This window comes from Bos indicus, chromosome 12 (assembly GCF_029378745.1).
Source record: "Bos indicus isolate NIAB-ARS_2022 breed Sahiwal x Tharparkar chromosome 12, NIAB-ARS_B.indTharparkar_mat_pri_1.0, whole genome shotgun sequence".
Lineage (NCBI taxonomy): Eukaryota > Metazoa > Chordata > Mammalia > Artiodactyla > Bovidae > Bos > Bos indicus.
In genome coordinates, this window is record NC_091771.1 from 69,804,524 (window position 1) to 69,829,032 (window position 24,509).

Here is a 24,509-nt window from a genome sequence, read left to right on the forward strand (position 1 = left end):
GTGATGTGAAAGAACAATAGGCTATGAAGTGGTTCAAAAGGACATGATCTGGTTCAGATTCCAGCTCTTCTGTTTAACAGCTGACCATCCTCAGACCAGTGATACGACCTCACTTAGTCTCAGTTTCCTCATCTGTGAAATGGGGCCAGTGCTTCCTGTGAGCTTGTTGTGAGGATTAGAGATAATCAGCATCAGGGTCCAGCACAGAGCTTGGTGCACAGATCTTACCCCCCATGACCTGAGAGAAGCCATGTACATGTGTACAAATGATGGAGCAGAATAAGATGGTCTTTCATGAGAGATGAGAGGTGTAAACAGAGCCTTAGGAACCCAGCAGGTAGAGATGAGTCCAAGATGGTTTCATGCGAGAGTACACTTGGGATGAGCGTGGGAAAATGGGCAGGATATTGACAGGCTGTGAGAGGAGGGGTGATTCCATATGGAAGAAAAGCTGTGAAGGAAGCAGGGCTCCTGCTGCTTGACTCTAGAGTCCAGCCCTCCTCTGCCAGGGCCTCACGTCCGGACCCACATTTACCATTTCAGCAGTCTGCTCCGTGGTGCTTCTACTGTACGTCTCCACCATCACTGAAGGGCCCTTGATGTACTTCTGGATGGATGGCATCAGATCTGCTTTGCCATTTCCTAGTTTGCCTCTAGTGTGTGTGTCTTCTGTCCAGTGAGAATTGGGGAAACTTAAAGGAAAATAACGTGAATAAGAACACCTGTCAGTTGGGGAATTGTAGTCTATATGCAAGTCAGGCTTTTCCCTTTAACCTAATTGGAAAATGGTGGCTAGGAATTTAGCCTGACTTGGATTTTGTTGCAAATCCTGTGAAATGGTTTTCCCATTTGGGGCTGGTCCATAAATAATGTTCAGAGTCAACAACACAGTCACAGTCTTGCTACCAAACTCAGAGAGAGCCTGTTTCTTGTGCCCTAACTGTGCTAAGTGAATGTGTGGATTTAGGTGCTTTTTCTAGAACATGGTTAAGGTTGCTGTGCTATGACGTGTTACTATTTTGTTAAGCAAAATGAAACAATGTAGAATCAAAGCATAAAAGCTACTGCTGCTAAGTCACTTCAGTCGTGTCTGACTCTGTGCAACCCCATAGACGGCAGCCCACCAGGCTCCCCCGTCCCTGGGATTCTCCAGGCAAGAACACTGGAGTGGGTTGCCATTTCCTTCTCCAATGCAGGAAAGTGAAAAGTGAAAGTGAAGTCGCTCAGTCATGTCCGACTCTTCACGACCCCATGGACTGCAGCCTATCAGGCTCCTCAAGTTAAGTGGAGCAGTTTTCAAGGACTTCAACAGTGAAACAGAGGCCAATATATGTGTGTGTGCGTATGTGTGTATGTAGGGCTGGGAACCTGTTTAAAGTGGCTCATTGTTGTTCATGAAAACCAAATCAAGAGATGGTAATAACTTCTGAACTCAACAATGAAAGATGATGAAAGAATGATGAATTTTCATGACAGATCAGTTGCTGCCTTTCATTGGATATAACCTACTTAAGCTTTGAGTGAGCAGGGACCCTGTGTGTCTGTGTGCCTGTCAGGGAGGGAGGGTTACGATGGACACTCTTTCTTCTCTTTATGGTCATATGCTTTGCATGTTATGACCCACACTGTGAATGTGGTCCCACTGTTGGTTTGATGGGAAAATAGGCATCAGCCACCAGTTGCAAATTACAATCAATTCCAGTCCTTTTTCCATTTATAGAGGGTGTTCTCACTTTTGAGTTTAGTGACTCTTGTTTTTGTAGCACATTCTGTAGAAGAGGAATGTGAGACTTAGGGAGATCAAAGGACTTGTTTCTCATGCAGACTCCAGTGTGCTACCCGTTTTCTCCCCAAATTTGCTAAAGTAGAAACAGAGAGTGAGGGCGTCATCTGCAGAAAGGTACTGCTGTGTATCTTAGGTTGATGCCTGAGGGGTTTAGTAGATAATTCAAAGATTTCTAACATAATAATTGTGTAACAAAACCTGATAGTTATCTTGTTATTGGGGGATATTGTTGTCATTGTTTTTTTAATTTCCCTAGATACTCTGGGGAAAATAGACTGATTTGTCCATTTACTTCTTAAATAATATTCAAATATAGCTTATGGTAGATTCCCAGATCCTCAAGTCAAAGCTTCATATCCTTCTTAACTTTGAGTTTTTCCTGCTTTCACAGACAAGCATCTACTTAGTCCAGCTGATCTGCTTGGTGTCCCTCAAGCACGTTCTTTCTTTCCTTTTGGTTTTCCTGCCCAGCCTGCTCTTTCTGCTCCCATTTCTCTACAGACCTTGTCTGTCACTCTATGAATTGCCTTAATTATCACTGTGAAGACATTGGTGAGGTGTTATCCCTTCTCTGAAAGTGAGAAGCAGAGACCAAGATCAGGAAAACTGGTAACTTGAGATAAAACAAGTCCTGTGCCTTCACCTCTTGGGCTTCCAGCTCTCACACCTGTGTCTCTAGCACAGACCTTTGCACCTGCATGTCCAGCTGCACCGTGATGTCACCGAGAGCTCATCTCAGCTTGTCCACAAGTGATGTCTCCTAAACCTGCCTCCACCATCTTCCCCCGCTCAGTAAATGGAGACCCTGTCCTTCCCCTTCTTCACTCCAGACACCACAGTCTCCTCTTCTCTTTACAGCCCACACCCATCCTGTCCGCAGGTCTTACAACTCTGCCTTCCAAATGTGTCTGGAGTGTAACCCCGTCTCTCCATTCCCACTGTTTTCTAGCTTATTCCAGTAATGTCCTCACTTGTATCTACCTTTACCCTTCCCCACTTACTGCCTGGTTTCTGCAAAGCACAGGAGTTTCCTTGTAAACCTCAGACCATGTCAGTCCTCCCCACCCCCTCCTCCTCTTACTGGAGTGCCCCCAGGCTCCTCCTGCTCTGTCTCCACCCTCACCCCCTCATTCTCACTCTGCTCTCCTGCCTCCTTGTCCTGAACCCCTTGGGCATCTCCCCATAGCCCTTGCACTCACCCCTCCCTCTGTGAGGATCAGCCTCTCCAGGTCTGCCTGAGCCCCTCCCCACCCCCAGATCTGCTCACACCCTCTCTGAGGAGAGCCCTCACACCCCAGTGTGGACTCACTTCCCTCCTTCACTCTCCATCCCCCTGAGCCGGCTTCCTTTTCCTTCTTGTCCTCAGTCCTTGTGCTCAGGTTAATTTTCCATATCACCTATCTCCCAGCACGGAAAGAAATTCTAAGAGCTCCGTTTCCTCGTGGCAGAATTCATTGTGCCCAGAATGGTGCCTGGTGTATAGTCAATCCTCAATAAATACGTGTTAAAGTGGTAAAATGCATAAATGCTTTGAAAAAATACAGAATGAAAAAAGTGAAAAGCCCTGAGAGTTTAATTTTCCTGGTTCCAATTTAGTCACTATGAAATAAGCACATTGCTGTTGATTAAACACTTGTATGAAGAACTGATGCTAAAAGGTTAGGATGGCAGGAGGACACATTTTAAACATTTTTCTTTTTTCCATTTTCTATCTCCACACAGGATTTTCAGAATTTGAAGGAAAGAGATCTAACTGTGGCAGGAGATGGAGGAACCCCACTGAGTGAAGGACAGAAAGCCCTGTCAGCCTCGCCAGGTAAATGGGGTTTCAGTTGCCATCCTGCCCCTCTTCCTCTGAGGCTCCTAGTGGACATGAGCACACAGACCCTGCTCACTGGGTGGGCCTGTGTGAAGCAAGGTCTTGGCCCTTTCCCTGGGCTTGTAGAAGGAACCTGGTGTTGTCGGACACCATCATGATTCAGAGATGAGACCCAGGGAGTGTGAAGTGTCCTTTCCTGACGTCTCTCCACATTTTCTAGAGCCATGTATCAGGATGCAGACATCTACCTCCTGGACAATCCACTCAGCTCAGTGGACGCAGAAGTCAGCAGGCACTTGTTCTAACAGTGAGTTTGCATGTGTTTTATATCATTTTTTCTTTCCAGGAACCCTGAAGGGATCAGGAAAGGGAGCTCAGGAAAGCCTTTGTGCGAGACTCAACTCCCTCTGCTCTGGTGTTCCTCCCTCCCTTCTCTTCCCTCCACAGAAGATCCATCATAGAGAAATCTTACATCATGATGAGGTCAGGAGAGGAAAATACAGCAGGTGCTTCCAGTGTGTGGAGGAGAGTGGGGTCCATGCTTTAGGGAGAGAGGGATAGATGGCAGATTCCCCCATGACTTGCAGTTGATGGATCCAGACCCCAGGGATAAGCAAGGCAATGTAAAAATTTTAAATTGGAGAGTAGGACTTGGTAACCTGGTAACTGGATGCCAGTCCTTTTTCCTCCATTGTGTGTTGAAGGCACATTGCTGCTGCTTCTGCTAAGTCACTTGACTCGTGTCCGACTCTGTGTGACCCCATAGACGACAGCCCATCAGGCTCCCCCATCCCTGGAATTCTCCAGGCAAGAACACCGGAGTGGGTTGCCATGTCCTTCTCCAGTGCATGAAAGTGAAAAGTGAAAGTGAAGTCGCTCAATCGTGTCTGACTCGTAGCAACCCCATGGACTGCAGCCCACCAGGCTCCTCCGTTCATGGGATTTTCCAGGCAAGAGTACTGGAGTGGAGTGCCATTACCTTCTCCTGAAGGCACATTAGAAGTGAAGTTTTCAGTACCAACATAGGACTTCCATGGAAAGACTATTGGTTTTTGCTTATTAATTAATCTGTTGCTTTGGAAATACTTAATAAAGACTAAAATTTACAAATGATTTATTTCACATCTGAGTATAACTCAGTTGTTTTACATTGCTTCATGGATTCTTACTAGAATTAATAGTTAGACCCTTGTGTAGGTTTACCTTGAATTTGAAACTCGGTATCTTGGTTGAAGTCCTGACTCTCACTTTATTTCTGGAATTTGTTGTCAGTGGCTCTTTCTTGGCCACAGAACTCCTGGAGGAGAAGAGCTCTGATGCTTTTCTGTCCTAACACACGCTGACTGACGCCTCCGGTGGAGTCTAGACTGGCCTCTTTGTAAGCCTCATGAATTCGCTTTTTCTGAAACAGCCTCCACATCTACCCCACAGTTAGTTCCCTTGCTGTTGTTCACCTTGTAAAGCCAACGAGCTTTCCAGCTGCACTTATTAATGTCCTGCTGTATACACTGAGATCGATGCCCTTACAGATGTTCCTACACAAAACCTCTCAGTTTATAAGGAGGACGGTGAGCCAGGAGAGGGGAAGGACCACACTGGGCAGAATAAGGGAGACTAGGATGCCCAGCTCTCATTCCTGCCTTTGAGGAACCTGTCTCTACATGGAGCTGGTTAAGACAGATGCCTGGGAAAGCTCAGCAGAGTCATGGTTTAGAGAGTTTCCATACAGGGTAGGAAGTACTAAGTGGAAGCGGAAGTGGCAGCTGGAGGGTTTCACTGAAGTTGGAAGGTTCCCTGTGCCCGGGGCTGGGCGGGCAGTGCCCTGGGGCCTGCGGGCTGGGCAGATATGTGGAGGCTGAGAAGAGGACCCAGTCCTTTGCTGAAGGAAGAGGAGAAGCTCAGGTGTGGAGGGAGGAGGAAGCAGGGCTGTGAGGAGGACAACAGGCACATCCTCGCCTGGAGGAGGCGGGGTGTTCGGTAGAGAGAAGCTGTTTGGGAATTCTCGTTGTCAGGTCCTGTATTAGTTTCTAGGACTGTGTCCATCCAGGCTGCTCTCACAGGAACCAGAGCTGGGTGGCTTAGAAATAATGGAAGTTTATCTATCTCGGTTCTGGAGGCTGAGAAAGTCCAAGTCAGGGTGCTGGCAGATTCAGCATCTGGTGAGGGTCTGATTCCAGTGTCCTCTTGTGCTGGAAGGGTGAGGCAGCCCTGTGGTTCCTTTTATCAGGACACTAATCCCTTTCATGGAGGCTCCACCCTCATGACCCAATCACCTCCTGATGGCCCCACCTCCTAATACCAACACAGTGAGGATTAGGTTTTAATGCATGAATTTTGAGGACAAAAGCATTCAGTCTATAGCAAACTGTCACAGATGGAGGTGCTTAGAGAACCTATAGAAATTGATTCTCTCATGGTTGTCGAGGCTGGGAGTTCAGTGCGTGGGCAGCTTTGGTCTCTGCTGAGCATGCCTTCTCACCCGCTGGCGGTGGCCACCGCGCGGTGTCCTCACGTGGTCTCCCCTCTGTCCTTGAGCACCCCTGTGTCTCTGTCCTTTCTTATAAAATTTTTTTTATTGAAATATGGTTAATTTACAATATTGTGTTACAATATTGTACAGCAAAATGGCTCAGTTATACACAGCTATACATTCTTTTTAATAGTCTTTTCTGTTATGGTTTATCTCAGGATATTGAATATCCTGAATACAGTTCTCTGCACTATACCATAGGACTGTGTTATCTGTCCATTATACACATAATAGTTCACATCTGCTAACCCCAAATTCCCAGTCCATCTCTCCCCCACACCCCCTCCATCCATGCAATCCCAAATCTGTTCACTGTCTGTGAGTCTGTTTCTGTTTTGTAGATAGGTTCATTTTTGCCATTTTTTAGATTCCACATATAAGTGATACGTGATATCTTTCTCTTTCTGGCTTACTTCACTTAGTATGATAAAGTCTAGGTCCATCCACATTTCTGCAAATGGTATTCTTTCTTTCTTTTTATTTTATGGCTGAGTAGTATTGCATCATCTATATGTATCATATCTTCTTTACCCATTCATTTGTCTATGGACATTTAGGTTGTTTCCATGTTTTGGCTATTGTGAATAGTTTTGCTATGAACATAGGGTTGTGTGTGTCTTTTTGATTTATAGTTTCCCCCAGATATATGCCCAGAAATGGGATTACCAGATTATAAGATAATTCTGTTTTTAGTTTTCTGAGGAATCTCCATACTGTTTTCCATAATGCCTGCAACAACTGATAATCCCACCAGCAGTGTAGAGTGGTTCTCTTTACTCCATTCCCCCTCAGCCACTGTTATTTTAATGCTGGCCATTCTCACTAGTGTGAGGTGATACCAGATTGTAGTTTTGATTTGCATTTCTCCAATAATTCACAATGGTGAGCTTCTTTTGGCCATCTGTGTCTGTCCTTTGGAGAAATGTTTATTTAGTTCTGCCTATTTTTTGATTGGATTTTTTGTTGTTGTTGAGTTGTATGAGCTGTTTGTATATTTTGGAAATTAAGCCCTTGTTGATCACGTCACTTGTAGTATTTTTTTCCCATTCTGTAAGTTGTCTCTTCATTGTGTTTATGGTTTCCTTTACTGTGCAAAAGCTTGTAAGTTTGATTAGGTCCTATTTGTTTACTTTTTTTTTAATTAAAAATAATTATTTGTTTATGGCTGTGCTGGCTCTTTGTTGGTGGGGTTTTCTCTCTAGTTGTGATGAGCAGGGGCTTCTCTCTAGTTGCAGTGTGGGCTTCTCATTTCAGTGGCTCCTCTTGAGCAGAGCACCGGCTCTAGGGTGTGTGGGCTCAGTAGTTGAGGCTCCTGGACCCCAGAGCACAGACCCGGTAGTTGTGGTCCATGGACTGAGTTGCTCCGTGGTATGTGGGACCCTCCTGGACCAGGGATCGAAGCCATGTCTCCTGCATTGGCACATGGGTTCTTTACCAGTGAGCCACCAGGAAAGCCCTTTTTGTATATTTTTGCTTATATTTCTATTGCCTTAGGAGACTGACCTAAGGAAACATTGGTATAATTTATGTCAGAGAATGTTTGCCTCTAATCTCTTCTAGCAGTTTTATGGTGACAGTCTTACGATTAAGTCGTTAAGCCATTTTGAGTTTATTTTTGTGCATGGTGGGAGGGTGTGTTCCCACGTCATTGATTTGCAGTCCTGTGTCTCTGTCCTTGTGTCTTAGTCTCTGCTTCATCTAAACACACCAGTCAGATTAGATTAGGTCCAGTATAATTAAGGGTAATGATTAATTCTTTAAAGTTCCTGTCATCAAATTCTAAGGAACTGATGGTTAAAGTGTCAAGTGAATCTGAGAAATAGCCAAGTGAAGAGATTTCAGCAGAGTCCAGTGTGTGAGAGGGAGACGTGTGAGGAGCTCTGAGCTCTGGACACGAGGAGCTGGGATTCCACGTCCACTGGGGTCATTAGTCTTTGGTGGGACCTGCCCGGCTGTAAAATGTGCTGAGTGTTGGGGTGATGAAAGAGTCGTGGAGATGGATGGTGGTGATGGCTGCACAACTATGTGAATGTACTTAGTGCCACTGGGCTGTATGCTTAAAATTGTTAAAATGGTAAATTTCATGTTATATACATTGTAACACTTACACAAACCTGCATAGTAGCACTGAATCTTTGAGAACATGAGAGAACAGGGCAGATGACACATGGTGTGGCCTCCAGTTCTCTGATCTGTCCTCCCACCTTCTCCTTTTCATGACTTGATGAATTTTTCATTAGAGAAGTGCCTGTGTCTTGTCATGAGTTCAGTGACAGGAGCTAGTGCTGTGACAGCGATTCCCTACCCCCACCCTCCTGGCATCCTCCGTATCTCAGCATCTTTATTCCTAGGACCCTACCTTGAACTCACAAATGTGTGTCATCCCATCTTGTGAGCATCTGCATAAGTTTCCCATCAGGGCAGGAACAGATCCTACTTGCTGTTGCATCCATGTCACAGGGGAAGGCAATTGGTGTGAAGTACAGTGTGCTGATCACAGAAGTTGTCCTGAGTTATTTTTTGAACAGAGGAGATATTTACAAAATCCTCTCAAATATTTTGGGTGTACCACTTTGGATATATACTTGAGAGAAACAGGCTTAAGACAGTTGTTTGCTAATCAGAACCACATTCTCTAGGGTGATTTAAAGCAAAAGCAGGGAGTATGAAAGAAATTTAGGAAATCACTCAGCAGCAACTGGAGAGTGTTCTCAAGCTAGAGAATTGGATGGAACAATATGCTGTGAGAGATGGTGGTCACGTGGAAGGTTAGTCATGTGAAGGGTTCTGTATTAAATGTGAACGAATCACACTTCTACTTACAATGAACAGATTCCTTCAGTCATGAAGGAAGGTCATTAAGGTTGTGAGTTTTACAATTTATGCTGTGAATACTAAATGGGTTCTGTCACCCACAGAAGGTTAGGGGCCTTGGGTGAACTGATGCTGTCTCACCTGTGTCCAGCTGTGGATCCTGTCCTGGTTCAGCCCCACATCCCAGACCCCCGCCTCCTGCATTATCAAGTCTTTGGGTCTGTCCTGATCAGACTCCCATGCTGTTGTCTACACAGCTCACTCTCCTGCTCCAGCCCTTCTTAGACCCCTCTTCACATTTAGGGAGCAGCTCCAGGTCCTCAGACAGAGAACAGGCTTCCTTGCCGTCTGCCCCCCTCAGCCTTTCCGGCTCCACCCCCACTCTGTGTCTGGCTGTGCAGGCTCTGTGGGGTCCTTTCTCACCCCATCTGTCTGTGCACACTGGTTCCTCTGTCCCAGAGCCAGGAGCAGTGCGCAGGATCCAGAAGGAAGGTGGCCCTGCCGTTCCCTCCCGCTCCTCCAGGGGGCGCCCATGCCCTCTGTGGGTGCACTTGACCATTTATGAGTCCCCCCCACTGGCACCCCACTCCAGTGCTCTTGCCTGGAGAATCCCATGGATGGAGGAGCCTGGTGGGCTGCAGTCCATGGGGTCAAGAAGAGTCGGACACTACTGAGCGACTTCACTTTCACTTTTCACTTTCACCCATTGGAGAAGGAAATGGCAACCCACTCCAATGTTCTTGACTGGAGAATCCTAGGGATGGTGGAGCCTGGTGGGCTGCCGTCTATGGGGTTGCACAGAGTCGGACATGACTGAAGTGGTTTAGAAGCAGCAGCAGTAGCAGCCATCTGCCCCCAAGCTGTGAATGCAGGAAGGTGCTTTAGCCCAGCGTGTTCTGTTTCAGGACCCCTGCACTTGCTGTGTCTTCTTCCAGGATGTTTCTCTAGACAGTCTCAGGGCTCCCGTGTCTCCCCAGAAAAGTGAAAATCGCTCAGTCATGTCCGACTTTGTGACTTCATGGACTATACAGTCCATGGAATTCTCCAGACCAGAATACTGAAGTGGGTGGCCTTTCCCTTCTCCAAAGGATCTTCCCACCCCAGGGATCAAATCCAGGTCTCTTGCATTGCAGGTGGATTCTTTAGCAGCTGAGCCACAGGGGAATCCAAGCAATATTGTAGTGGGTAGTCTATCCCTTCTCCAGCATATCTCCCCGACCCAGGAATCGAACTAGGGTCACCTGCATTGCAGGCAGATTCTTTACCAGCTGAGCTGTCAGGGACCAGCCCTTATACAGGATTATACGTGGGATTATAGGATTAATACAGCCTTTATATAGGAATAACAGTCAAACAACTGGTAGCTGCTCAGTAATTTCTATGTCATGACTTGGAAATCTTTACTCTAAAAACTTGGAAAACAGCTGTTGGTGCCTCCTTCACTGGACTACTTTTTAGAATTTTTTCAGTTCAGTTTAGTCGCACAGTCATGTCTGACTCTTTGCGACCCCATGAGCTGCAGCACGCCAGGCCTCCCTGTCCATCACCAACTCCCGGAGTCTACCCAAACCCATGTCCATTGAGTTGGTGATGTCATCCAGCCATCTCATCCTCTGTATTCCCTTTTTTCTCCTGCGCTCAATCTTTCCCAGCATCAGGGTCTTTTCAAATGAGTTAGTTCTTCGCATCAGGTGGCCAAAATATTGGAGTTTCAGCTTTAACATCAGTCCTTCCAATGAACACCCAGGACTGATCTCCTTTGGGATGGACTGGTTGGATCTCCTTGCAGTCCAAGGGACTCTCAAGAGTCTTCTCCAACACCACAGTTCAAAAGCATCAGTTCTTCGGCTCTCAGCTTTCTTCACTGTCCAACTCTCACATCCATACACGACCACTGGAAAAACCATACCCTTGACTAGATGGACCTTTGTTGGCAAAGTAATGTCTCTGCTTTTGAGTATGCTATCTAGATTGGTCATAACTTTTCTTCCAAGGAGTAAGCGTCTTTTAATTTCATGGCTGCAGTCACCATCTGCAGTGATTTTGGAGCCCAGAAAAATAAAGTCTAACACTGTTTCCACTGTTTCCCCATCTATTTCCCATGAAGTGATTGGATCAGATGCCATGATCTTAGTTTTCTGAATGTTGAGATTTAAGCCAACTTTTTCAGTCTCCACTTTCACTTTCATCAAGAGGCTTTTTATTTCCTCTTTACTTTCTGCCATAAGGGTGGTGTCATCTGCATATCTGAGGTTATTGATATTTCTCCCAGCAATCTTGATTCCAGCTTGTGCTTCTTCCAGCCCAGCGTTTCTCATGATGTACTCTGCATAGAAGTTAAATAAGCAGGGTGACAATATACAGCCTTGATGTACTCCTTTTCCTATTTGGAACCAGTCTGTTGTTCCATGTCCAGTTCTAACTGTTGCTTCCTGACCTGCATATAGGTTTCTCAAGAGGCAGGTCAGGTGGTCTGGTATTCCCATCTCTTTCAGAATTTTCCACAGTTGATTGTGATCCACACAGTCAAAGGCTTTGGCATAGTCAATAAAGCAGAAATAGATGTTTTTCTGGAACTCTCTTGCTTTTTCCATGATCCACCAGATTTTGGCAGTTTGATCTCTGGTTCCTCTGCCTTTTCTAAAACCAGCTTGAACATCAATTAGATGGTGTATAAACCTGTGAAATTCTCTAAGGGGTCGATAGGGGGATACTTTGTTAATATAGACCCTCAGTCTATAACTTAAAAAAAACTTGTCTCCATTTCCTGTTTTGTAACATTCCATATTTTGGATATATAAAATTCACTAATATGTTACCAGAATTTCATAGATTTTTTCTCCCTTTTCCTTCCTTCCTTCCTCTTTGTCTTTTGAAGGGCATGTACAGAGATTTGCCCTAACTAATATCCCCATGCTCCACATCCGCCAATTACCAGCATTCCCTGCCAGAGTGATATGTTGGCAACATCTAATGAATCTACACTGACACATCATGTCCACCAAGCTCCATGGTTTACCTTAGGGTTCACTCTTGGTGTTGTACATTCTATGAGGTTGGACAAATGTACAATGACATTTCCATCATTTTGGTATCATATAAGTATTTTCTTTCTCCTTAAAAATCCTCTGTGCTCCACTTATTCATCCCTCACCCTTTCCACCACCTGCTAGCAACTATTTATCTTTTCATTGTCTTCACGGTTTTGCCTGTGTGACGATATAATGTAGTGAGGCTACACACTATGTAGCCTTCTCAGAGTGACTTCTTTCCCTTTGTGATAAGTGTTTAAGTTTCTTGCACGTGGTGTCCTAACTTGGTAGCTCATTACTTTTTAGTGCTGAATAATAGTCCATATCTGGATGGACCAATTTATTTCTCCTTTCATTTGTTGAAGATCACTTGGTGAATTCCAAATACTGTGAAAAAGGATTAAATGTTGGGGAATGAAATGGCAACCCACTCCAGTATCCTTGCCTTAAAAATCCCATGGACAGAGGAGGCTGGCAGTTTGAAGTTCATGGAGTCACAAAAGAGCTGGACACGACTTACTAAGGAACTACAATAATATTTAGTTATTATTTAATCTTATTTAAATGTACTATAGGTATTCCATTAACTAAAAAGAAACTATTTCTTTCCCTTCAAAATTAAACATATAATCAACAGACTTACTTCCCATGAGCATCCAAACCAGACTGAACAGCAACCTCCTTTCTTCTACTTCCATGCTCTGTTCATCTTGTGTTCATTGCATGGTCAGTAATATCATCATGTTAATTGTATCCATTTTATATTCATTTATTTTAAGGAAACCAGGAAAATGTATTAAAACACCCAAATGAATCTACCAATAAGTGCCACTGTAAGCAGAGATGGCTGTTTTCTGGAAACTGACCAAGTAGACTGATGGGCAGAGATGGGTGGCAATGCTTGATAGCTGAAGGATGAAATTATAAATGTGAGATAAGAAAAGTGGTTTCAGGATAGCAGAGTAACGGTTACAGTCTTGTAGGACATACAGTGGTGTGGTAGAAATAGCCTCCCTGGCTGTTTTCTTTAACAAGTGAAGACTTAAGTTTCATGACTGCTGAAAAATGCTAAGTGATGTGCATATACACATATCATTGTTGGTGAGAGGGGTGCAAACTTTTGGTCCAGAATTTGGTGTGAATCTAGAGAGAGTGGCATCTCTTGTGGGATACAAGCAAGCTATACTTCCTTGTTGGATTCTGAACTGTTTATGGATACATAACATGGGGTTAAATGTATCATTGCAGAACAGCTCCTTTGAAGAGGTGGCACCTCAGGCTTTTGGACCGAAACCATCATCTTTGGGCCAAAGGCCAGCCGCCCTTTCCCACTTGCTTCTTATTTAGAGTTACCACCCTACCTTCTGTCCACAGAGCTATAAGGTGAAGCCCATGTCTAATTTTAAATTTTATAATAACCATGTTAAAAAGGAAAAACGAACTAGTGGAATTGATATTAGGAAGATGTTTTTAAACCTTCGTGTCCAAATAGTATTATGTAAGCATGTAATCAATTATAAAATATTATTAGTGAGACCAACAAGTATTTTATAGTGTCTTTGAAATCCACTGTGTCTTTTACACATACAAAACATCTCATTTGGACCCAAATGCATTTCAAGTTTCAAAACCCACATGTGGATCATGCTACCATAAAAGCTGAACCATAAGGAAGGCTGAGTGCTGAAGAACTGATGCTTTCCAAGTGCGGTGCTGGAGAAGACTCTTGACAGTCTGTTGGACTGCAAGGAGGTCAGACCAGTCAATCCTAAGATTATCAACCCTTTATATTCACTGGAAGGACTGATGCTGAAGCTGAAGCTCTAATACTTTGGCCACCTGATAGGAAAAGCTAACTCACTTTCCCAGACCCTGATGCTGGGAAAGGTTGCAGGCCAAAGGAGAATGGAGCAGCTGAGGATGAGATGGTCAGGCATCATCACTGACTCAGTGGCCATGAACTTGAGCAAACTCCCAGAGCTAATGGAGGACAGAAGACCTGGAGTGGTGCAGTCTGTGGGGTCACAAAGAGTCAGACGTGGCTTAGCAACTGAACCAAAGCAACCACAAATTGGTCAACCCACAGTATTCAGTATTAGTTAGGACTTAAAAAAATTTTCTTTTTAGCGTTCTTGAAATATCTCATGTTAAAAAGAGAGGGAAATTTTACTAATCATTTAGGAACAGGTATAAAGACATTAGCAAACCAAAGCACCTTCTGACAGAAACATTCATGTCTTCAGCTGTCATTCTTTGGGCAAGTTCAGTCTTACAGAAGACAGCTGAGGAGAAGAGGCATCTAAGTTGCGTAAATCATATGTCCAAACTCATCCTTATTATTCCTAGTAGAGGCCCTCAGATCCTTATTTAAATCCTATTCATTCTTAACTTACAGAGCATCTTAAAAGTAGCAAAAAGTAAAATGCTGGCAGAGAAGCAGAGGAGAAATGTACAGACATGAAAGTGTTAAAGGATAAATGGTTGCTATTAAGTGTATGTATATACATTGAAAAACCTAGACAGTGTACTAAAAGGCAGAGATGTCACTTTGCCCACAAAGGTCTGTATGGTCGAAGCTATAGTTTTTCCAGGAGTCATTAGTTTAAGTGAGTTTGGACCATACAGAAGGCTGAACACTGAAGAATTGATGCTTTCCAATTGTGGTGTTGGAGAAGACTCGTGAGACTCCCTTGGACTGCAAGGAGATCAAATTGGTCAATCATAAAGGAAATCAACCCTGAATATTCACTGGGAGGACTGATACTGAAGCTGAAGATCTGATACCTTGGCCACTTGATTGAAGAGCCGACTCACTGGAAAAGACCCTGACGCTGGGAAGGATTGAGGGCAGGAGGAGAAGATGGTGAGAGAGGATGAGATGGTTGGATGACGTCACTGCTCAATGGACATGAGTTTGAGCAAAATGCAGCAGATAGTGAAGGACAGGAAAGCCTGGGGTGCTGCAGTCCATGGGGTCACAAGGAGTCAAACAAGGACTTAGCCACAGAACAGCAACAGCACCAAATGTAAATAAGTAAATCCATAAATCTTATACCCGTGCTACATTAGGCTGTTAGAATATTGTTCCAAATGGCACAATACATTATGATGGTAAGGATACCAAATAATCAATAACACTTGTCATGTTCTGCATACTCTAAGAATGGAGGTACATCAGTAACACATTTTAGAAAAAAGCCAAGCAAAAAATTCAACAAGTTTTGTGTTAATATTAAGACATAATGGACTTCATTTCTGTTGTCCACATTATAATGAAACCCTTTGGACAAAGCGTGACTCCAAGGATGGGAATTGCAGACCCAGTACACGCTGTAAGCTCTGTGAAGGTAGGACACACACATTTCATTTAGATGCAATTTGCTACTTTTGTACCTACAGCTTCCTGAGAGTGCAGTTGCAAGTGGACTGTCTAAGCAGAATGAAGGGTAGTCTGTTTTCGGAAAACAAAAGAGAATCCTAAATTTCTTTATGTAGAGAAAGAGTTCTTCAGGTTTTAAAGGCCTGAGTGTTCTATAAGACATCTATGCATATCCAAAACAGAGACTAAATATTAATAGTCAGGTACTGCTAGTGAATTGAAAACCAAACTTTGTTTGTTCATTAACTTTTGGCCATGGTGGGCCTTTGTTGCTTTGTGCTGGCTCTTTTCTGCTTGCGGGGATTGGGGGCTACTCTTTGTTGCCTTGTGTAGGCTTCTCATTGCAGGGGTTCTTCTTGTTGCTTTTCTTGCTGGGCAGCACAGGCCGTAGGCATGCGGACTTCAGTTGTTGCACTACACAGGCTCAGCAGTTGTGGCTCACGGGCTCAAGAGTGAGGGCTTAGTGGTTGTGGTGCAGGGACTTAGTTGCTTGTCGGCATGTACGATTTTCCCAGTCTGGGTATTGAACCTGTGTCCTCTGCACTGGCAAGCAGATTTCTATCCACCGTGCCACTAGGGAAATCTGAAAATTAATCTTATAAGTGTATTTCTTAGCTCAACTTCTGTTTCTCCTAGCTCAATGGAAAGTCACATTTAATAAACCCAGAAATAAAGTTTGATGAAGGAGAAATGGCCCACAGAGGATGATTTTCAAGGGATGGAAAGGAGATTATGAGGATAATTTTAGTAGTGTTTTATAAATTCTTTTTAAAAATTGACAAGAGCAAGGTTAAGTTTGGCCCTCTAGTTTTCTTGATTGTGTTGAAGAAAGCTATGGCTCTAATCAGATCTTGTATAAGCCCATGAAATTCTCTAAAGGGTTGATGGGGGGATATTTTGTTAATATAGACCCTCAGTCTATGACTTAAAAAAATTTCTTCTCCATATCCTATAATGTAACACTTCACATTTTGGATATATAAACTTCACCAATATATTACCAGCATTTCATAGATTGTTTTTTCACTTTTCCTTCTTTTGTGTGTTCTTTTCTTTGAGGGGCTGTGCAGAGTTTTCCCCTAATCCATGTCCCCACACGCCACAGCCACCGATTACCAGCGTCCCCCACCAGACTGAGAGATCGGCTACCTCTAGTGAATCTACACTGACTCGTCAATGTCCCCCAAACACCGTGGTTTACATTAGGGTTCACTCTTGGTGTTGTGCATTCTATGAGGTGGGACAAATGTACAATGACATTACCCTAATTTTGGTATTATACAGAACATTTTCTTTGTCCCAGAGGAAGAAGGATCCTCTGTCTTCCACGTATTCATCTCTCAGCCCCACCACCCCCTGCTGGCAACTATGGATCTTTCCATTGTCTCCAAAGTTTCACCTATTGACGATGTCATACAGATAGAAATACATACACCACATGGCTGTATCAAATGGGCTTCCTTCACTTGGTAATAGCATTTAAGTTTCCTCCTATTGGTTTTCTGACTTCACAGCTCGTTTCTTTTTAGTGTGGAATAATAGTCCATATCTGGATAGATCAGTTTATTTCTCCATTTACTTACTGGCTATCATCTTGGTCACTTCCAAATTTTGTCAAATATGATTAAATGTGCTATCGGCAGTCCATGGAGTAAAAAAAAAAAAAAAGAAAAAAAAACAGAAACAAACTGTTCGTTTCCCTTCAAAGTTAAACATATAATCAATAGGCTTACTTCCCATGAGCATCCAAACCAGACTGAACAGGAACCCCCTTTCTTCTACTTCATGCTCTGTCCATCTTGTGTTCATTGCATGGTCGGTAATATCATCATGTAAATTTTATCCATCTTCTATTCATTTATTTTAAGGAAACCAGGAAAATGTATTAAAACACCCAAATGAATCTACTAAGTGCTGTTATAAGCAGAGATGGCTGTTTTCTGGAAACTGACCAAGTAGACTGATGGGAAGAGATGAGTGGCAATGCTTGATAGCTGAAGGATGAAATTCTAAATGTGAAATAAGAACAGTGGTTTTAGGATAGCAGAGTAATAGTTACAGTCCTGTAGGACATACAGCGGTGTGGTAGAAATAGCCTCCACGGCTGTTTTGATTAACAAGTGAAGACTTAAATTTCATGACTGCTGAAAAATGCTAAGTGAAATGTACATATACACACATCATTGTTGGTGAGAGGGGTGCAAACTTTTGGTCCAGAATTTGGTATGAATTTAGAGAGAGTGGCATCTCTTGTGGGATACAAGCAAGCTATACTTCCTTGTTGGATTCTGAACTGTGTATGGATACAGTGATATAGAAATATATCTATATAGTGATATAGAAAGTGAAAGTGAAGTCGCTCAGTCGTGTCCGACTCTTTACGACCCCGTGGACTGTAGCCCACCAGGCTCCTACATCCATGGGATTCTCCAGGCAAGAATACTGGAGTGGGTTGCCATTTCCTTCTTCAGGGCATCTTCCTGACCCAGGGATCGAACCCAGGTCTCCCTCATTGCAAGCAGATGCTTTAACCTCTGAGCCACCAGGGAAGCCCAAACATGGGGTTAAATGTATCATTACAGAACGGCTCCTTTGATGAAGTTTGACCTGAGACTTTCTGACTAGAACTACTATGTTGGGACCCAAGGCGAGTTACCCTTCCTAGTTGCTTTTTATCTAATGTTGATACCCTCGTTTTGTTGTAAGAAACTTAATATATACGTAGAATTATATATTTAGAATTTTATAGTGAAAAATAAATTGAACCACAACTGAAATTAAAAAAATTTTTAGTACCTATATTCAAATACAAAAAAACCCCAAAATTTAAACTTATTAGTGTTTAAACCAACATGTGCAAAATTATATTATTTTCCATGTATTCAATGTAAATGTCACTGAGATCAGGAAATGTTGTATACTGTCTTCAAAAGCTTTGTGTTTTACCATTATTTCACATCTCAGTTTTCAGTAGACATACTTCAAGTGGTCAGCATCCTATTGTGAGTAGTGCTCATTTGTTCAATAAAGCAGAGTTCATTGTATGAACTGGGTATGGAACAACAGACTGGTTCCAAATAGGAAAAGGAGTATGTCAAGGCTGTATATTCTCACCCTGCTTATTTAACTTCTATGCAGAGTACATCATGAGAAACGCTGGGCTGGAAGAAGCACAAGCTGGAATCAAGATTGCTGGGAGAAATATCAATAACCTCAGATATGCAGATGACACCACCCTTATGGCAGAAAGTGAAGAGGAACTAAAAAGCCACTTGATGAAAGTGAAAGAGGAGAGTGAAAAAATTGGTTTAACGAAGCTCAACATTCAGAAAACTTAAATCATGGCATCTGGTCCCATCACTTTATGGGAAATAGATGGGGAAACAGTGGAAACAGTATCAGACTTTACTTTTTGGGGCCCCAAAATCACTGCAGATGGTGATTGCAGCCATGAAATTAAAAGACGCTTACTCCTTGGAAGAAAAGTTATGACCAACCTAGATAGCGTATTGAAAAGCAGTGAAGAAAGCTGAGAGCCGAAGAACTGATGCTTTTGAACTGTGGTGTTGGAGAAGACTCTTGAGAGTCCCTTGGACTGCAAGGAGATCCAACCAGTCTACCCTAAAGGAGATCAGTCCTAGGTGTTCATTGGAAAGACTGATGTTGAAGCTGAAACTCCAGTACTTTGGCCACCTGATGCAGAGAGTTGACTCTTTGGAAAAGACTCTGATGGTGGGAAGGATTGGGGACAGGAGGAGAAGAGGACAACAGAGGATGAGGTGGCTGGATGGCATCACCAACTCGATGGACATGGGTTTGGGTAGAGTCCGGGAGTTGGTGATGGACAGGGAAACCTGGTGTGCTGTGGTTCACGGGTTCGTGACTGAACTGAACTGAAACTCAATAAATTTATGAAATATAAATTATATTATCATATATTGTATCAATTTTGTAAGTTTTTAAAATATAAATTATTATAGTTAGGATATTGTGCAAGCAAAGGACAATATTCTTTAGCTCTTAGAAGGACATTTCTGTTAGTTGTCTTAATTAGGCCTCCCATGAACTCTGAGACAAGGATTTGAGTGAACGTAGGTAATTTAGAAGTGATCCCAGGAAACATTTGTAGGAAGTGGAGAAGTGAGACCGAGAATGATATTAAATCAATAAAAAGTGTGTTAACAACACAGTTACTGTTTGGGTTACTGGCCTCCTTCCTGCAGGGTCACCCTGGGAGACAGAATTGTTCCAACTGACAGGCAAAGGCACTGGGGTGTTTATCTACCCACTCCCCATCCATCATTGTTTGAGGGCTGAATCCAGGGGTTCTGGCTTATCTTGCTTATGTCCCCATTGTGCTCCCACAGGCAGAAAAAGGCCCTTCAGCAGAGAGCTGCAGGTAAGCAGTGAGTTGCCTGAATTTTGAATGAATGTCAGAGGACATGAGCTGGGAAGTGACAGTTTCTGCTCCAGCTTCTTCTGCTCCAGGTCACACCAGCCAATGAGGGATCCCCTTAGCCTCAGGAGCCCCAGAGACTTGATGCCACCAAGACTCTCTGTTACACCACTTGTCCTGTTCACTTATATATCCCTTGCTCCTGGAACAGTTGTTGGCACACAGTAGGTGTTTAATAAATAGCCATGACTGTATGACTTCCCCTTGAGTACCTGCTTTATTCTTTCAGGCATCTCCACATAAATGGGGCACATGGCTACCAGCAGCGTTTGGTCATATCCTTATAACTCCCTCATTAGAAATGAAAGAGAGGCCTTTCCCTTTCTAACTTCAGGAAAAGAAACAAAGATTCTCAAGGAGGAAAGCAAGTTAGTCTGATGTGGGCCACGAGGTTATTTCTGTGCCAAACCCTCTGGACAAGAACATGGTATATTACGATTGGCTATATTTGATTTGAGGGCTGACTCTTGAGCTTACAGAGGTGGATAGATTGATAGAAATTGCAGTAACAAAGAAATTGTTGCCATATTCAGAACTGTGGATATTCACTGGAGTATATTCAAATTCTGAATGTCATCTCTCCTATGTGCCTTGGTAGAAAAATGCTTGAGGACCAGCACTGTCTTAACTGAAACATTTTATTAATATTATCACTCTTATACCTGGGCTTTCTAGGTGGCTTGGTGGTAAAGAGTCTGCTTGCTAATGCAGGAGACTTAGGAGACAGGGGTTCAGTCCCTGGGTTGGGAAGATCTCCTGGAGAAGGAAATGGCAACCCACTCCAGTATTCTTGCCTGGAAAATCCCATGGACAGAGGAGCTTGGTGGGCTACAGTTCATGTACTTGCAAAGAGTTGGACATTACTGTAAACCTACTTTAGATTTAACATGCTTTTTTGACTTTTTGACAGGATCCTTTAGACCATTTAATAATTTATAGATTGCACATATACAAATTTGTATCATGTGTCCCTGAAGTTTGGGAAGGAATTATCAAGTCCAACAAGATTGAATCTCTCCTTAGAAGTTGTCTCATCATCCTCACTAGAGTCAGTGTTTGCCTTCACTAACTCAGCGTAATGTTTTCAGTGTTCATCCATGTTGTAGCATACATCAGGATGTCTGTCTTGCCAAATAGTATTCCATTGCATGTAATATCACAATTTATTTATCCACTCACTAGTTGATGTACACATGGTTCTGCACACCCCTAGTCTACTTTTTGACTTTTTTTGGAATAATGCTACTATGACTTTGTATCAGGGTTTTTGTATAGACATAGGTTTTCATGTATCTTGGGTAGAAAACTAGGAGTAGTATTCCTAGGTTATATGGTACCTTTGTGGCTGTACTATTTTACATTCCTACCAGTGTATGAGGGTTCCCGTTTCTCTATATTCTTTCTACTTGCTATTGTCTTTTTAGTTATAGTACTGAACCATTTAAGATCAGTTGTTGTTCAGTTGCTCAGTCATGTCCGGCTCTTTGTGAATCCATGGACTGCATCACACCAGGCTTCCCTGTCTTTTACCATCTCCCAGAACTTGCTCCAACTCATATCCATTGAGTTGGTCCATTAACGTCAGTAAACAATTGCAGATAGAGGCCTTATGACATCATCCCCATGTTTACAAGCTTGTGCCTGGCCTAGTGGTCATGTACCTAGAAGGCCTTCATTTGTTCAGTGAATAAAAACAAACAGACAAACATTTTCTTGTATTTTGCCTTAAAACCTAACGTTTTTTACAAAGTGTATTCACAATTTGTGAGGCTTACAATAACCCTGTAGGAAGTAGGAGAAATATGGGTTTCTCATTTTAGACCTGAGAAATTTAGATAACAATCAAAACATCAAGATCTTTGGTCCCTGGCTTCATATACAGTCTTCCCTGTATAATTCAACACTGGTTCTCAATATCTCTACTAAAAAGCATATTAGTTAATGTTCAGAAAAAATGCTAAGTTTCAAAAGATCTTAATTTTAAAAAAGACAAGAGAATGGACTGAGTGTATTCAGCAGTTTGGAGATCCCTAATTATGATCCTGAGATGGTAATGGGGACTGGAGACAACAGTCTGGGGCAGTCTGACAAGGGAAGTCACTAAATGTCCATCTTCAGCAAGAAATTTCTTCATCTTTGAAGTAGAACTAGGGCTGGAAAATGTAGGCAATGTCAAAGAGACCATCAAAGAGAACTGTAAATCAGATGTGAGGACTGACTATAAAGGTTGTAGATTGTGTTATCTGAGAAAGAACTAGCATCAGAAAGCAGGTAATTGAAAAGTTACAAATTTCAGCTCTCATTGTCTTCCTTTTTGTAACAGAAAATTTCAAACAAACATGAAATATCAAGAAAATAGTATAGTAAACCCCTATCATGTCCATTAATTTAAAATTATCAACATTTTGCCATTCTTATACATTTGACTTAAAAAGTATTTGAATACATTAAGGCCTTCCTCAAAAGCCATTTTCCTTCCAGCTTTATTGAGGTATAATTGAGAGTGAAAAATTGTATATAGTTAAGTTGTAGTCTGATGACTAGATACATGTGTACATTGTGAAATGTAATACTTCACACTTTATCCATTTTCCCTTTTTTTATTTTTTATGTTGGGAACACTTAAGATGTACTCTCTTAGAAGATTAAAAGCATGCAGTACTGTATTGTTAACTCCTGTACATCAGTTCTGTAGCACATACTCATTTTTGAATGGCTGAAGCTAAAAGCCATTATTAATAACAATGTTTTAGCCAAGGGCGATGGGCAATTGTCAAAGAATAATAAAGTGATCTTGTTATAAGCACCACAAACTTTGATCTTTCTTCATTTATGGTGAAAGGGAAGGGGAGCTGCTGAGCTAGTAAGACAGCCACACAAACAACTAAAGATTTGAGTGAGAGCCCAAGATCTTATTCTTTCAGTTATGAAGTCACTCATTCAAACAGCATATTCTAGACACTTTTCACACACACTGTCCATCCTCCAGTGAGACAGACCATGCTGGAATCTCACTTGAGTCTAAATTAGGATTCATCATTCACTTATTTGAAGACCTTGGACAAGTGCTGTCCTCATTTTTCTTATCTGTAAAGTAGCGATGATACTACTTTCTTGAATAGGGCATTGTTAGAGTTAAAATGAGGTAAGGCCCCCAGAAAAGCATACGACCTGTGCCCTAGAACATATGTCACTCTTATTCTGCCAGGCCCTGAGCTCATGATGAAAGAAGTCATAAGGCAGCCTCTCTCTCCCCATGTTCTCCTTTCCCAATCCAAGAGGGCAGCAAAAACTCACAGAAATCCCCCACACAATACAAGATGTGAGATGCCAAAAGCCTTTCCCAATAACTGCATGGATTTGTCTTCCAAAATCATTTGAGCTTTTCTAACCTTCTGTTACCTTTCCTTAGGTGTTTGTAGCTGAGAGAGTTAGTTCCTAGGCAGGTTGATAGGGAGTCTAGGGGTCCCCAAGGGGAGAGGGGTCTGGAATTCTCAAGGAGGAAGAAAGGACAAACTTTTTTTCTTTCTCCACATTCCTTAGGATTATGTAACAATAATGTATTCTGCCTAAGGACAGTCTTTGGATTAAACTTTCTGTTATCTTAAACTGTAAATTATGGGAGTAGACCTGGTCTTTACAAGGATGTATCCTGCCTGAGGACAGTGTTATCTTAAAATGTAAATTATGGGAGTAGGTCTGATGAGGTCTTTACAACCTCCAGCCATTCTTTGGATTCATTGGAGAGTATATAAGTTCATTGCTAACACTAGCAAGTAGGTACTCTTTCTGCCCCCTTATGATGCCTGTGTCAGAAGCTTTCTCTATTTTGTTTATACTTTATTAAAACTTTATTACACAAAAGGTCTGAGCGATCAAGCCTCGTCTCTGGCCTCGGATTGAATTCTTCTCCTCCGGGGGCCAAGAATCCGGGTGTCTTCGCATGATTCAACAACCTTTCATAGCTCAACAAACAAACTGTGTTAAACCATGCTGTTGTTTGAGGTCAAATGCTTGGCCATGAATTGTGTATAACCCAAGTTACTAAGCTGGAGGCAAAGTGAGGCCAAACAAACCAAAACATAGGAGTTCAGAGCAGACAGAGACTTACTGTAAGGGCCAAAGCAAGGAGTACAGGCAGTTCATGCTCAAGAGAGCTGAACTTTCTGATGGATTTCAGGGGAGGCTCTTTAAAAGCACAGTGAGGGAGAGAGTCCAGGGTGTGTGATCAGCTACTGCTCTATTCTTTAATTGGTTGGTAACAAAGCTAGTGTCACAGGGTTTAGCATCATCAATCCTTAGGCTCCTGCTGGTCAGGGTTTTTGCAGTTAACTGCATCTGGTGGAGCTTTTAGCAAAACAACTCAAGATATGCATCAGACACTGTTACTAGGTTCTTCAGGGAGGAGCTATAGACTGTTACATGGCTGATCTACTGTTTAAATATTTTTTGACAATATGTTCACATTCTTTTAATCATTAATCCTGAGTTGGCCTTTTGTGACTCAGGGAAGGCCTAGGAGAGTAAAGCTTTTCTACAACAAGAGACAGGCAGAGGAAAAGGGCGTGGGGAGGCGCACATACCCTGGGAAAGGTGCTGCTCCACTACAGTTCTCCCACAGTGCCCTTTTTTGGTACTGATGAGGGCAGCTTGCCCAGAGGTCGGGCTGCTATCTCCTTTTACCAGCTGCAGC

General features: G+C 42.8%; 1 protein-coding gene across 1 annotated transcript in view; it reads left to right on the plus strand.

Moving 5' to 3' along the window:
- The window catches only part of LOC139186231 (ATP-binding cassette sub-family C member 4-like), a 46,287-nt gene extending 22,692 nt beyond the window's left edge, over window positions 1-23,595 (plus strand). Inside the window, exons 7-9 of the mRNA XM_070800392.1 lie at window positions 3,509-3,602; window positions 3,826-3,912; window positions 18,499-23,595. The gene's annotated coding sequence lies outside the window, so the exon portion shown is untranslated. The remainder of the gene's footprint in view (window positions 1-3,508; window positions 3,603-3,825; window positions 3,913-18,498) is intronic.
- Window positions 23,596-24,509: the final 914 nt, after the last annotated feature.